The sequence below is a fragment of the Kogia breviceps genome, chromosome 16, assembly GCF_026419965.1.
Source record: "Kogia breviceps isolate mKogBre1 chromosome 16, mKogBre1 haplotype 1, whole genome shotgun sequence".
Classification (NCBI taxonomy): Eukaryota; Metazoa; Chordata; class Mammalia; order Artiodactyla; family Physeteridae; genus Kogia; species Kogia breviceps.
This window is the reverse complement of record NC_081325.1, coordinates 15,639,005-15,654,359: the sequence shown is the minus strand read 5'-3', so window position 1 is coordinate 15,654,359 and position 15,355 is coordinate 15,639,005. Positions and strand designations below refer to the sequence as shown.

The 15,355-nt window shown below is 47.8% G+C and overlaps 1 protein-coding gene across 11 annotated transcripts in view; it reads left to right on the top strand.

The window, feature by feature from the left end:
• LOC136792765 (uncharacterized) overlaps positions 1 to 15,355 on the top strand; it is a 439,122-nt gene that overhangs the window by 306,854 nt on the left and 116,913 nt on the right. The window lies entirely within an intron of this gene.

The window sequence follows — 15,355 nt, the reverse complement described above, 5'->3', positions numbered from 1 at the left end:
GGGGGGGGGGCATTGAGGGATAGGAACGAAACACACTTTTGCCTAATGGGCAGCTTAGTAGATGCAGTCAAAGGCTAGCGACTTCTCTTAGTCCTACTGGCGACCAGGAAACCAAGATCCCTTTTCACAGAGAATCCATTCCCTTCCTACACTGCAGGAGAACTTACTCTCTGAAAAAGAAAAAGGAAAAAAAAAAAAAAATATATATATATATATAAGAAAATAGGTTATTTAACTGAATATTTGAAAGGGTCTCAAACTGCTAAGCGCTTTATAGGAATCTGAAAATACAAGTCCTCTGACTTTGCTTCTCCTCCAGCTGATACCCCACCTCTCTTCTCTGCTGAACAGCTGCTTCCGTTTCTTCAGCCCCATCGGTCCATTGAAATGGTTTTTGCCACGATGACCAGTGGTGACCCTGACTCTCTATCTAGAGTCTGTGATTCTCTCCTTAGCTGACTTCTCAGGGGTACTCAGTGCTGCGGATCACTCCCTGCCCTTTGAAGCTCTTCCTTTCTTTTATCAAAGCACCTATGTTTGTAACTATTTAAAAAAAAACTTGTTGTTTCTTAGAAGATAGCCTGCCTGACTATTGTAAAGTCTTTGTTAGTTGCCATGCTTCCTTCATGTGAATTTCTCTAAGGGTTTTGGAGGAGAAAGGGGACATTTCAGTACCTGCATAACCAGCACTTCCCATTGTTCACCACTCCACCCAAACCTTTTCCTTGTAGTTCTCCGAGGTGACATTCTCCTTTCCAGCTCCAGGGTCTTTACACACTCTACCTGGTGGTCTCCCTTCACATCTGCCTTCAGATCTCGGCACAAACATCTCTCCTCCTGGGAGCCTTTTCTGGCCATCTGATCACCTCCATGCTAGGTTAGTTAGCTTTATTACTGTTCTGCCAGGACCAGGTACTTTTCCTTCAAAGCACTTATCCAAGCGTCCAAATGTAAATCTATTTCTGGTGATATGACTAATACGTGCCTTCCCATCGATGGTAAGCTCCATGAGGGCAAGGACCTGGTCTGCCTGCTTATAGTGAGTGCTCAAAAACTGTTGGCTAAATAAGTAATTTTATTATTTCATTGAATTTGTAAAGCAATGCAAAGAACTCTGACCTGACAGTTCTTAGGGGGCTCCATCCCCGCTTCTTCTGCATTCTAACCTGAACAATATAGTAAAAACATCTGTCCTTTTGTTTCAGTCTTCACCAAAGGGAGGAGAGCCTGAATTTATCTGGCAAGTCAGAGAAAAGCAACTATAGGCCATGCCCTGCTCACAGCCTGCTTGTCAAAAAGTTTGTTGGGGCCAGTGAGTGGTCATGGGGTGATTCCAGTTGGTTTGTAATGAGGTGGGTAGATCTGCCTATTTCCAGGGCGAAGCCCATTTGTCGACGGGTCTGAGCCATTTCTGCAGTCGAGCTTTATCAATCGGTCTGACATTTTGACTTCCATCTCTGACCTTTTAATTTTCGCAGTGAGGTAGTACTTTGGATGCTAAAACTTAGGTGTTAATTTAGTCCTCTAACAGAAATGGCAGGCTTCTTAGATTTTTTTTTTTCCTTTCCCTATTATAATTGACGCCCTTGTTTCCTGAGCTGACTAGGTCAGAACAGTTTTTCTCTTTTCTACAAATCATGGTATAAATCTTACTGAGTTTCTTCTTTCCTTGGAAACTCCTTCCCTTGTCAAGTAGTGGAAGTTTCAATAACTCCTAATGCCATCCCAGAGTCACTGATGAGACGAGTCTTTCACATCTCAGCTGCCTGCCTCACCCCGACTTCTCGTAAGAGAGCTGTGGCTGGCAGATCATGCTCTGAACTTACCAACCATCTCCCCCGCCCACGGAAACTGAATGACCTGCGGGTTAGGGGCAACTGACCTGAAGGCAGAGACTCAAAGGAATCAAATTTCTACCTGGCTTGCAGCCTATGAGGTCGACCAGCACAAGATCAGTGCTCAGAGAAGGTCAGAAAATGATTAACCAGGCCAAACAGAATTCTTCTCAGAGAGAACTGAATCCGAAGTGTAGGCAAGCATCCGCTAGTTGGGAAGGAGGACCCAAGAAGGGAAGTGCACAGTGAAGCTGGGATCTGATCATCTCTGAGGCTTGGTACAGGGGGAACACCAGGGGGAGATCGCTGATGTCCTGCTGCTGGTTGCTAGATGGATAACCAGGCTGCTAGAACTGCCTTGGATTCCAGGTGTGCCCTTTGTCCGCATCCAATACCATTGGGAGCCCACGTACACCTTTGTCCTTTGCAGCCAACAAAGCTCAGTGAAGACTCTCACAATTCGGGATGCTTCTGTTTGTCTCTCCTGAATTCCCTTTCTGTTTCTCCAGCACCCTCGAGGAAACTTCTACAAGGTATTCCTTAGCACAAAACAAGAGCCTGTCTCGGTTTACTCCCAACTACACCCATGACCTTGTTGGCCACAGGAGCCCATGTACTCAATGTGGTGGAATAGAGCAAATGGCGTGGGGCAGAGGTGGCAGACACACAGCTTGCAGGCTGATCCTGGCCCTTCCAAGGTGCCTGGTTTGGTTCACACATATTTGTAAGAAAATTCTTTCAATTCATTTCTCACATTTAAAAAGATGGAGACTCCCCGTAAAAATCCAGATTCCTAGATTCCCTGAAATATTTGAACAACCCTCCACAGCACTGGGCCTCCTTTCCCTGAGTGCAGTCACTGGTCAGAGCTGAGTAATGGCCACCCCTTCCGTTGAATACACCCTTAGCTCTCGTTCATCCCTGACCCGCCGCCATCACTTATGTGCCTCTCTGATCCCTGTTGTCGCTGGACTTTGAACTCACCGACAGAGAAAGGATGAGGGAGCAGATAGGTGAGGAAAAGAAGCAGTTATCTCTTAAGCCAAGGCAAGAAAGAGAATTAAGGAAGGGATGCAGCCAAGAGAGGATATAACAAGTGATGCTAAGGGTGGGAACCCAGCAGTGCCATTGAATTTGATTAGGAGGGGGTCACTGATGGTTTCCATGGGTCCAGAAGCCAGAGGGCAAGAGGATAAAGAAGCTGATGGTGGTCAAGTTGGATATTGGAAATTCAAAGAACTGAGCCATGAAATGTAGAAGAGAGATATGACAGTTTCAGAAATATGAAATAATGACCATTGCTAATGTCTTCAGAATTTCAGAGACTTACAAAAACTTCAAACAAAGAAGGGTAAGCCTATTATATGAGGGAAAAATAGATATTGTCCCAAAAGGAGGTGATATTTATTTATGGAAAATACATAAGTTGGGATGGAGAGTACTGATGACCTCATGGGGATGGTTAGTCTTCTAGAGCTAGAGAGAGGTCATCTGTCTCCTCTGAGATTTGTAAGTTCCTGTGGCATTTGGTCCATGTTTTAGTTTTGCGGTCAAGATGGAGGGACTCTGAAAAAGTTTTGATTCCCAATTGGTAGCAGCACTTCCTTTTAAAAAATGTCCCCGTGGGCTTCCCTGGTGGCGCAGTGGTTGAGAATCTGCCTGCCGATGCAGGAGACACGGGTTCGTGCCCTGGTCCGGGAAGATCCCACATGCCGCGGAGTGGCTGGGCCCGTGAGCCATGGCTGCTGAGCCTGTGCGTCCGGAGCCTGTGCTCCGCAACGGGAGAGGCCACAACAGTGAGAGGCCCGCATACCGCAAAAAAAAAAAAAAAAAAGTCCCCGTGATCATTTTTTTGGTCGAATATTATCCTGTGGCCTGTTTCACTTTCTCAGTGCTCTTCAGAATATCTCATATGAAATAAGCACCTTGGATTTACATGAAGAAATCTGCTTTACAGAAAATACTGTGTAATAGCCATTAAACGTTATTTGGTCTGTCTGCATATAATCACTATGAATTACGACTTCTGTTTACAAATCCATGTGCCTCAACCCACAGCTGCTGAGACTTTATTCATTCAAGACCTTAAAGTGGGCTTGGTTTGTGTTCTGCTTCCTTACCATCCTGGGAGTCTTACTAATGCACCCACTTCTGTCTTCCTCAAGCTCCCAGACTAGACATATCTGCTTTTGAGTAAATACTTAAGTATTCACTAGGGCTAGACCTTCTCAGGCAGTTTTGACCAGCTCCTGATGGAGGCTAAGGTAATTCTTTCAGATTCACTCACGTGAAATATCACTTCTTCTTTCTTTTGTGGCCTCAGGCTTCTTGCTTCCTGCTTTGTTGAAATCCATAAGTTCTCAGCTAATTTTTGCTTCTCTGGCTTGATCTTTACCTGAAGCACCCGAATGCCTGAATTCCCTTCTGGGTTCAGCAGGGGAAGAGGGCTTGGCTCCTTTCACTGGTGGCCGCCATCTTGTTTCTACTCCCAACTCTCATGTTTTCTCGACCCTTTCTTGCTGCTCAGCTCCTTCTCCCAGCATTGACTCCCTTCCCTGTGGCAACTCCCACCATGCACTACTGGGAGTTTCTCTGTTTCCAGTTTGCTGATGGGGAAGCTTTCAATTACACCTCAGCTGGTTCATCCTTTGTAATTTCTACTCCCACAGCCTGCTCTCTCCACCTGTACTTCTAACTATTAGTCACCTACATGGAAGGAGGATATTGAAAATATCCTTCTGGGTTGACCGAATTGTATGGTTCTTTTCAACAACAACGACTTATCTGAAAGGAAAATTAAAGTCTGAGGGCAGTGAGAGATTTATAGTATCCACAGCATCAATGGTCTTTGGGGCTGGAAAGATCCTGGAGAGAATTTAATCCAAACTATTTATTTTCCAGATGAGGCTTGGGGAAGAGACGTGATTTACTCAGGATCATTTTATTAGCTAATGTCAGATACCTTGTCTTCCTACACAAGACCATTTCCACCCCAGACTATTTATTGACACCATGGTTATACCTATATAGTCATACCTACATATAACCTAGTCATGTGTGTATGTGTGTGTGTATGTGTGTACACCTGAAGAATGTTTCCCAAACCTGTCAGAATCTTATGCAATGCCTTAAAAAAAAAAACAACAGTAGCATAGACCCGTATCAGACACCCTGAAACAGAATCTCTGAGGCTGGGCCCGGGAACCCAAGGTCTGGCCTGGAGAATGCTATTTTATATGATTCTCTTGCCCTGCCCCCCCCCCGCCACTTTTTTTCTCGCCCATCAGGCACTGCATTTTCTAAGACTGGCTGATACCTGTGTGTAAGAGACGCCAGGTACGCTCACCACACTACGTTGTCAGGGCAGGAAACGGAAACCCGGGGGACGGGTGTGCATGTAGCAGCAGCCTGCTTGCGGCTCTGAACACCAGGCCCTGTACCTTTAAGCAGAGCTGGGCAAGCCTGGGGAGTGGCTCTGTTTGCTTGTCCATGTGGAGGTGGTCACCAGCCTGTGAACAGTCCCTGGAGCCGTGGGCGTTCTCAGGGGAAGCTGCCACATGAGTCAGGCCCGCAGAGGAGTGTGGGGCAGAGTTCTCGACACGCTCAGCGATGATTCAGGGGCCCAGCCGAGACCTCGGTGCGCCAGGCCGACCAAGTAACGCGCTCTACCTGCCCGGAGTTAGCCCTGTCTGGTGGGTGGCAGGGAGTCGTCCTGACTCGGACAGCCACGCCATCACCACCAGCAGTCAGAAAGATGGACAGGAAACCATTCTCCCGGCAGCAGCCGTGGCAACGTGGGCACAAGGAGAGCCGGGGAATTGTGGGTTCAGATGGTCTGGGATGACCAGCTCCCCGTGAACGAGCATATTCAGTAAGGCATTAGTGCTAGAAAGACCACGAATTCACCGCGTGTATCCACAGGGGTTGCTCATCAGTGTGACACACGGGTGAGGGGTGTAAATCCCTTCATGCGTTTAGGGATTGACAGTCTCCTCTGTGGTCCAGGACTTGGAACGGCCCTCTGTGAAAGCAGTGAGAATGACCCAGTGACCTTGGGGCTGCCTCCCAGCCCTGCTCTGAACTTCAGACACATCTGCAGCAGTTCAAGTGCTCTTTATTCTTGATCCTCAGGAGGTGAACGATTGGCCTCCTTCTCCCTGCAGATACCAGGGTGGGGCAGAGTGCATAAATATTCATCCTCTTCTCATCTCATGGCTCTGATGCCCCCCAAAGCCTTGCCGTCTTGCAGGCCAACCGGAGGCTGAGGAATAATAGAAGGAACCGTGTGTCACTGAGATTGTCCTGGCATCACTTTCCCTCGAAGTTGGGAGAGGGACCTGGGCTATCTCCCACCCCCGAATCACTTCGAAACCAGAAGTCACAGAGCAGAGGGTGGATTTCACATTTAGGTGTCAATGAGCAGATGCGGCCAGAACCATCACGTCTTTCCGGGGAGATAAGGGGATGCACGGCACGTGATCTGCATGTGGTTTTATATGTTTGTTTTTACCTGGAATCCTTCAAGGATTCTTGTTGGAGAGCGAGTTCCGGGAGAACAGCTGCCCTGAGTGGCTGGTCCGTGTTGAAGGGGCATGGTGAGCACCGTGGGGGAGCTACAGCGGCCAGGAAGCAACATGGCCCCTTGGAGATGCTCCATGTCAGTACCCAGGCACAGGTGGGAGCAGCGAACGTGTCACCTTGAGTGACAAGGAACCGCGACCCATGATGGCTGGGTCGTGTAGACAGGGGCTGCGGTTATTGCCAGAAACAAGGGGCAGTGCAGGAGAAGTTCTCTCCTCAGAAACCACAGTATGGTTAGTGCACCCGGAGATCAGAGCTGGAGGCAAGATAGCTCTCGGGACCTTGGTACTTGGAGGTGGTGGAATCTGTGCTCTGCCGCTGAAGCGGCTTGGCCAGCTCTTTGGTTCCTGCTGCTCTCTGTATTCACGCTTTAGCTTTTCCTCCCACCGCCCTCGACCTAATATAACCCCTCTATGCTTTGTCTTCTGTTTGATCGTGTTTCTACTTCCTCACACTCTGGGCTTGCTCTTAACTGCAGCTGGCTCAAGGCTATTCATCTGCATGTCAGCCCCTGTGGCAAACAGCCTGAGACTCTGTATTTCCCCATTCAAAGTCCTGTCAGTGAGGATCTGATTGGCCCAGCGGATCCCTGTTTGATCTCAGCTCTTTACAATAGGCCATGAAATAAGCCTGGATAGGCAGCCCTGACACAGGTATCTACTTCCATCCAATCAGATCAGGACAGAGGTAATAGGGCCACATGTGGGGCTTCCGTTTCGGCACAGGCTATGGTAGGACACTGTCCCTTAGAAAAGGCCATGGATGTGATCTAACCATGTTTTTCGACAGGCAGCCAAGACTTACAAAGCTCCCAGTTAAGGGAAAAAGCAACAGCTCCAATCTCAGGCAAATGCCATATATTTGGATATTGTTACTAGGCCCTTAAAACACAGAAAAAAATTTGAAGTCACCTTGATAAACTATACACAGGATAAAATATAATGTTGCTGGAACCAATGCCAAATACCAAATTTGGGGGTAAAGCGAATTATACACATATGCAAAAATGGTGGAGGAGGGGAGAGATGGGGAGAAGGGAGGCTTGGAAATCCAAGCAGGCCTGAAATACAGAGAAGATCTGGGGGTCATGGTGAAACACAAGCACTGTTGAATATGTACAGTAATGTGGAGTTAGAATATAATGTATAGGATTCAATAGAATTTCTTGTAGTGTTCTCAGCATTGGCTAAATCCTTATTACATTTAGTTTGTTTCCATATTTTTTAATAAAAGAAGAAGAAAGGAAAAGCAAAAGGTGCTGGAGAAGATTGGGGGATGCAAGGTGAAAAGAAAGAAAGGAAGGGATGTAAAACAATAGTTGGATTCTTTAGTTTGGGAATAAAGAAAAACAGGCGAAGGATTGACTTTTCAAATTCAGCCTCAAAATCTAAGGCAGCAGATGTGTGGACTATCCTTTTATTCCAATGCCACAATTAAAATCAGAGGCAAAAGTGGGGAGGCGAAAACTATTGGCAGGTTGATTGCCAAGCAACTGATCGAATTGCAAAGGGCCGAGCCAATTCACTTTTCTTAACAACAAAATAATTGGACTGTGTCTGAACTATGTGAAATTATCTCCATTTTACAGACACCAAATGAGTTTGATTATTCAGTAATCAATGCACTGCTCAGCACTAGCATGTTATATCAGCCAAAATAGATGATTTGACTCCAGAAATGTCAATTCAGTGGCACCCTGTTAACATACTCTTAGGCTTTGTAAGAGAATGAGCTCCAGAACCAGAACTTTAGTTACTGCTTTACCCAGAGAGACAGCAGACGTGAAAGCCACTCCGCTTCCTCTTGGAGAGTGCAGTGGCTGGAAGACAGGACATAGCTTGTCCTTTTCCCCCTCACTGGACTGTAGTAGATTCATCCAGTCATTCAAAGGTAGGCTGCCATACAGTTCTGACACCGACCACCCAGGGTTAGCACAGACTTTACAGGGAAAGGGCACTGTCCTCCAAAGACTTCTTTCCCTTCTGACACCAGCTACATGTTCCAGGGTCCCCAGGCCACCCACATTTCTGAACAACTGGCTACAACTTTGAGGATTCCCATGACCCGTTCAGATTTGATAATTTCATAGAACAACTCACAGAATTCAGGAAAGTGCTCTACTTACAGTTCTACTACCAAGGATACAAATCTGGACCAGTGAAAAGAAGACACCCATAGGGTGAGGCCTGGGAGGATCCCAAATGGAGAGCTTCTGTGTCCTCTCCATGTAGAATCAGGATGTATCCAGGATGTATTCTGGTACATTGATATGTTCACCAACCAGGAAGCCCATCTGAGCTTGGTGTCCAGAGTTTTTACTGGGGTTTAATTATGTAGGCACAATTGATTGGATCATTGGCCACTTGTCTGAATTCACTCTTCAGCCTCCATCCTTTCCTTGGAGGTCGAGAGGTTGGGCTGATGTCAGGTGGTTCAAAGCTCCAACCTCGAGTTACATGACTGGTCTTTCTGGCATGGCCAGCCTGCATCCTGACATGACCTAGTGGCCCACCATGGGTCACCTCACCAGCATAAACTCGGGTGTGGTCTTAGGGGCCACTGTCTTCTGGTGAGACTGGAGACTCCCAAATTGCTGTGGCTGCTGCCACTTCCCATGGGGAGAAAAATAAAGTTTAGGTGGTATTTCTTCTTCCTAACCTGCATCCCAGTGGCTTGCCCTTTCACCTCCATCCTTCCCCTTCTCCTACCAGGCTTCCTCCCAGCTCTCACTTCAGGCACCCAGAGCTCCAAGATGGGGAGGTAGCTCTTTCCTCCTGTCCTGATCACTTTTTTTTTTGGATTCAGATTATCTATGTCCCAGGAAAAATGACAGTGGAATAGTTATCCTGTCAATAGTCCCCCAAAGAAATTGTTGCTCTTTGGTGTACTTCTCAAGGTCTGGGTTGGGCTGCTTGATCTGCACTTACCTTCATTATTATCACAATCATCACCATCACCATCGTCATCATCATAATCATCCTCTACCTCCTACTCCTCTACAACCATCCAAGACCAGTGCCCTACAAGGACCTGTAGGAAGCAGCCTTCTGTGTTTTTTACCCAGAGAGCAAACCAAGCTCTGGGGAGGGAAGTAGAAAACAGACCAGCAGGCACAGCAGGCATTAAGCCTGAGCTGGGAGGTTGGAGGAGGAGAGAGAAGGCAGGAAGGACATGAAACATCAGTCTTCCTACAGACAGCTGGCGAGGCCAGGCTGGCTGTCGGCCAGAACACACCAGAACATGGCCACCTGGGGGACAGGTCTGCTGGGGCAGTCAAAGCCAATTGCTTGAAAACAGAATTATAGAGGAAGTATGGCAGTGAGAGTAATGGTGCCGGCCCCGCCCTCTTGCCTCCCCAGACACAGGAAGAGCATGGAGCCAGGACAACGCCGAGCTCACAGGGCAGGTGGCCACACAGGACACTTGCACCAGTTACTGTGTTCTCTGGGGTCAATCAAGCTGGTCATCATGGAGACAGAGGGAGACTCCCCACTCTCCTCGTAGCTTCCAGACCTGCAGTCTAGCATGGTGCTTTGGAGCCAGGTAGACTTAGGTTTGATTCCTGGCTCTGCTGATTGCTAGCTGTGTGATGTTGGGTGTGTGGCCTGGCTTACACTGAGCCTTGTTTACCGTGCGTCGTGCTATCTTCCTCCTATTGAGTAGTGAGGGTTAGATGAGATGATATCCACAAAAGCTCTATGATACCCAGCACATTTAGCCTGTTGCCCTTCCTTTCTCTCTTGTCCTCAAGTCCCTGGTTCCACCATCCTCCGCACAGCGTCCTGTACCTGCAGACTTGGCAGAAGCTCCTGCTCCACTTCTTGCTGGGCTGGGATGATTCAGGATCCCCCACCGTCCAACAGAGTTGGCTCCTGAGGGGGAACGGCGCTGAAAGAGAGGTTCTCATTTCCCCCTTGACTCAGCCTGCGGACTTTGCTGGAATAAAAGGAGGTTGGCATTTATGTGCTGATTTCAGGGACACCAGAAAGGCCTTTCCTTTGCTCCCATCACTGCCCCACTACCACCCAAAAAAACCCCCAGAAAACTCTCTCCTCTACGTTGCCTGCTGAAATTCAACTAATGGGATTTTGTTCTTTTAGTTTAGTCGTTTAAATGCAAATTTTCTTAGAAAGCCTGACATGTGTCTGTCTGTATGAATGAATGAGTCTCATTCTCTCCTCTGAGGTCCTGTGTGAGGGATGGCCTGAGGCCATCGCTGAGGAGGGAAAGCAGCCCAGACTCTACTTAACCTACTTCACAATTTTGCTTTGAGCCCATTTCAACAGAGGGTGCAAGACCGGTTTTTCATCAAATCCACAAAACTCATTTTCTCAGCCTTGGAGTTTTTTCCTGCCCCACCCTCAGCCCCACCCCACCTCCTCCCCACCTCCTCACCAACTCTGTACTCCACTGTGGCAGGAAGGAAAGATGGGATGTTTGTTGAGGGTCTATTGTGTGTCTGGATGGGGATGACATATGTCATCTCATTTAAACCTCATGCAATCCTGGCAGCAGGCATTAATCATCTGACTAGATGAAGAGAAGAAACAAATGGCAGAAGAGTTAGTAAATTATCCAAAGACCCCAAACCCGTGAGTGGACCAGCTGGGATTTGGACCCAGGTTGGTCTTACTCTAAAGAGTATTCATAAAGTGGTCGGAACTGCTTCCACTTTCTTCTTGATCCTCTCTCTCACCTTCTAGTTCTAATTTATTAAATTTAATATATGAATTACGAAATATAAGTTTCTAAAAAGAGGATGATACATTTCCATCACGAAATCCTAGACATTTTATTGTGAAAACACTCAAACATCCACAAAAGGTAAACAGTAGGATTGCAAACCCACTACCATCGTAGCCTGTTCTTACTACAACAGATAAAAGCAGGTTAACAACCAGGTGATATGAAAAGCATTGGGAGAGGCAGAGCCTTTCAGCTATTCCTTTCCTGCAGACACCTGCCCTAGCACATGCTCTGTTATGTTGTTCATAGGTGACAAGGATCACTAATCCTTACTGAGAGTTTACTAAACAGCAGACGTGCTTTGTGCTTTACGCATGGTAACCAGTGTAATGCTCCCAACCTCTCAATTACCACCGACTCGTTTTGCAGAGCTGGGTGCTAAGTCCAGAGATGTTCCTTTCTTGCCCAAGGCCATGTGGCTGGTGGCCAGGGACAGAGCTGGGGCAGGAACCCAGGCCACCAGGCTCCAGAGGTCATGCTTTACACCCTGGACTTGGCTCCCTCGGTTCCTCCCTGACTCGATTTATATTGCAAGACAAAATCCGCAAGCACCATATTCCCCACCTTTGGTCTGTTCCCATTGCCATGCTCATTTACTCCTTTTTCTTACACCAAATGCAAACCTTTTAGAATTATCATTTGGAAATTCCACAACGTTTGCCCCAAGAGCAGGGGGCCAGGACTTTGAGCTTTCAGGCCAAACACTGTTCATCCTTCTCCTAACTACCTCTTTCAGTTAAGCTTCCCTAGATGATCTGCAGGAACAGGGCATCTATAGCCAGCCTCCCCCGCCACCCATCTCACCACACCCTCGTTTTTAAGCAGAATTGAGATTCTCTTTCTTTGTGAAGTCACCAAATCAATTCCAGTTTATTAACTGAGACCAAGCATAGTCTGAGGTGCCAAAAGCTAAACTGGGGTTTAGCCAGACCTAATGAGAGAAGCGTGGGGAGAGGCACCAGAACGGGAGAGGCTGGCTCAGCCCTTGCACACGAAGGAATTAGGACACAAGAGGACTTGCACCCCGCTGAGTCTCTTTCTAACAAACCTGTGTCTCATAGCCACGTGGTAATAGTCCAGCTGACGTTTGCAGTTGAAAACAAAACCTAGTCCCTGGAAGCCTGAGCACTGCCACCTGCTCTGTCCCAGGACTACAGCCAGAGGAGAAAGCATCGGGGGGCCCTGTAACAGAAGAGAGGGTGAGAGAGAGAACCAAGGTGATGGGAGAGTCTTCAGAGAGGCATGGTGGCGTGTGTGTGCGTGGGACACCCCTGTGCCTGTCTCTGTGCTAATGCCTCATACCCATCGCCTGGCAGCCCCAAGCGGTGGCCCTTGCTCACTAGCAGCTGGTGAGTGGGGACCACAGGCTGCGGAGTGTGGTCTCAGCACCAAAGGGCACGCCTTTCCACCTGAGCCCTGCCCCTCTCCAGCCGTGTGACGTCATACAAGTCACATAATCTGTCTGGGCCTCAGTTTCCTCATCTACAGGCTGGGGACAAAAACAGTTCTTATTTCATAGGGTTGTTGCAAGGTTTTAAGGGTCGGTACATGCAAGACGCTTAGAACAGTACTCAGGACCTAGGAAGCACCACACACGTGGTCGATAGCAGAGAGGAAAGCCTTGGGGTTGGCATCAAGCCGCCAGTACCCACATCCTGAGGTGCTGCTCTTATGGCTGGGACCTTCGGCTACAAAGTCAGACCCTCTTGGTCTCAGTCTCCTCTTTGTGAAAGGTGGATAACAGTAATCATATCGGGGGGTTGTCAAGAGGTTGAAAGGAATTCATATTACAAAGCCCTTCAAAGGAACACACCTGGCACCAGTGAGCACTCAGTATAATGATTATTTTGCTCCGTAGCACGTTGACATCGTACAAGGCGGCCACCTGTCAAGGAGGCAATGAGGTGACTCGTGATCCCTGTGATTTTGTTCCATGATGACAGAATATGAAATTGGAGCCAGAAAATGCTTCTGTTTCTCCCTTCACATATCGGCCAGAATTCCCAAATCCCGGTTATTTTCAAAAGCTACAGTTTCACTCACCAGCTCCTGATCCAAGACCTTCCCGCAGGGACCCCTCCCACCCGAGTCCTCCACGTCAGAGACCCACCCACGCAAAGCCCTTTGTACCCGGCTCACGGGTTTCTGTCTCCTGACCGAGTCTGTGTGTTATAGCCATAATTGCTTCACAAGTTATATGGCTCATAAAACAGAACAGCATATTGAAGGGGAAATTAAATGACAAATAAGCTGGTTTTCATCACATCTTGCAAGGGTGCTGGAGTTGTTCCATGTGATTTGATTCCAGCTCAAAAATTGCGGTAGGGCTTAGGTAAAGGCCACTATTTACCTAGTTACCTAATCATACGTAAGGTACGATTTACCTCTCCTATTGTTCTGGGCGTTTTCTGATGATCTCAGAGCCATGGGCTTTCTGTAAATGTGTTGTCTTTTAGCTCCGCCCCTTGTCGTGCTACTAAAAGTACACAAGGATCATGAGATTTGGGGATTTGCCTACACAGGGGCCACAGAGCATAGCACAGGGGATTTTGGAGAACTGGGCCACATAGAGGGGGAGGGCTCCGGATGCTCCTGCTTGATCCTCTCTGTGTAGCACTGGATGATGTAGACGGGCTGGTGAGAACTGCAGAGCTGCAGAGAAAGAAACAGATCAGAGAGGTGTCATCAGGAAAGGGTCAGGTGGATTTAGTGACAGCCTGGATCTGGGGTAAGAGGTGAAATTCAAAGAAATCCCCTCTTTGAGCCTGGAATAAGAGGAAGATTTGTGATGGAAAGGTCAGGAAGAATCAAGGGTTTAGAAAGAAGAGAAGTCCCCTATTTATTGGACGCTGAGAGAGAAAAGTGTAAAATACGTTTTTGCTTTCAAAAGAACCTACATTTTTCCTGGAGAAAAAAGACACAAATACACAAAAACCTGAATTGATATAGCGATCTGTCCGGGGCATGAAGAAGGATGTTTCATGACAGTATAGCATTAATTTGGGTGTATAATGGTTGATGTAGAGAATAGCTATTGGAAGATCACTTATGGTCTGGAGGACAGAGAAGGCTGTAGATAGAAAGGGCCAACTGAGCTGCTGTGGAAGCATTGGCGGGAATTGCAAAGGCGCAGAGGACAGGCAAGATGGCGTCTGCAAGAATATGGAGGCTTAGAGGCCAGAGGCAGGGCGAGTGTTGGAAAGTGGAGTCCTAAAGTGTGAGCAGCTTGGGGTAAAGCTAGAAAGGCAGATCAATGTGAAGGGCCTGGAAAGCAGCCTGAAGGGTTCATTGCAATACAGAATCACGACCTTTATGCTAAAATATGCAAGCACGTTGAGCCTCCCACTGGTCTTGTGACTTTCCCCCACTGCCTTTGACTCTGTTTTTCCAGTTACTGGCGGGGGCGCGGTTTAGGCTGGTCAGGCACCGTGCGCTCATGGTGCAGGACCATGAATGGTTCAGCACACTAGCGCTTTCAGCTGCGGAGAAGGACCCTTCAAATCACAGCTCTCGGAGATGGATTAATCACCATGATCCCGCCACATGAATGTATGACTTTATTTTTCAGAGGAAGGAAGAGTGCTGATGGCAAGGCTTTCATCATTTATACCTTTAATAGGTACTGAGTAACTCGTACGTGTGAGGCACCAGGCTGGGCATTGGGGATGCCAGGGTGAATAAGACAGAGTCTGATGGGGGAGACGCACAATTAAAAGATAATTAGAACCAGACGTGTAAGTAACGGGACTGCTGACTGCATGAGGGATGTGTGTGTGTGTGGGGGCAAACTCAGGCACCTGATCCCGCCCCAGGGATTGGAGAAGGTTACCTAGAGCTGCTGTTGTCTAAGCCAAGTCTTTAAGGATAAGCAGAAGATGCCAGGCAAGGGAGCGAGCAGACGGGAGGGGGAGAACATTCTAGGCTGAAGGCAGAACATAAGCAAAGCCACAGAATGTGTAACAGAATTAAGAGAGTGGGTTCTGAAGTCCAGTTACCTGGGGTGAAAGGTCATGTCTGCCACTTACTGGCTATACAAGTTTGGGCCAGTTACTTACCCTTTTCCTGACTCACTGTCCTTGTGTATAAACGAGAGTGATGATTAGTACCTACCAGATAGGGTTATCGTGCGGACTAGATGATATAAGGCATGTGAAGAGGCTAGCCTAGAGCCCAGGACACGGTAAACGCTGGAT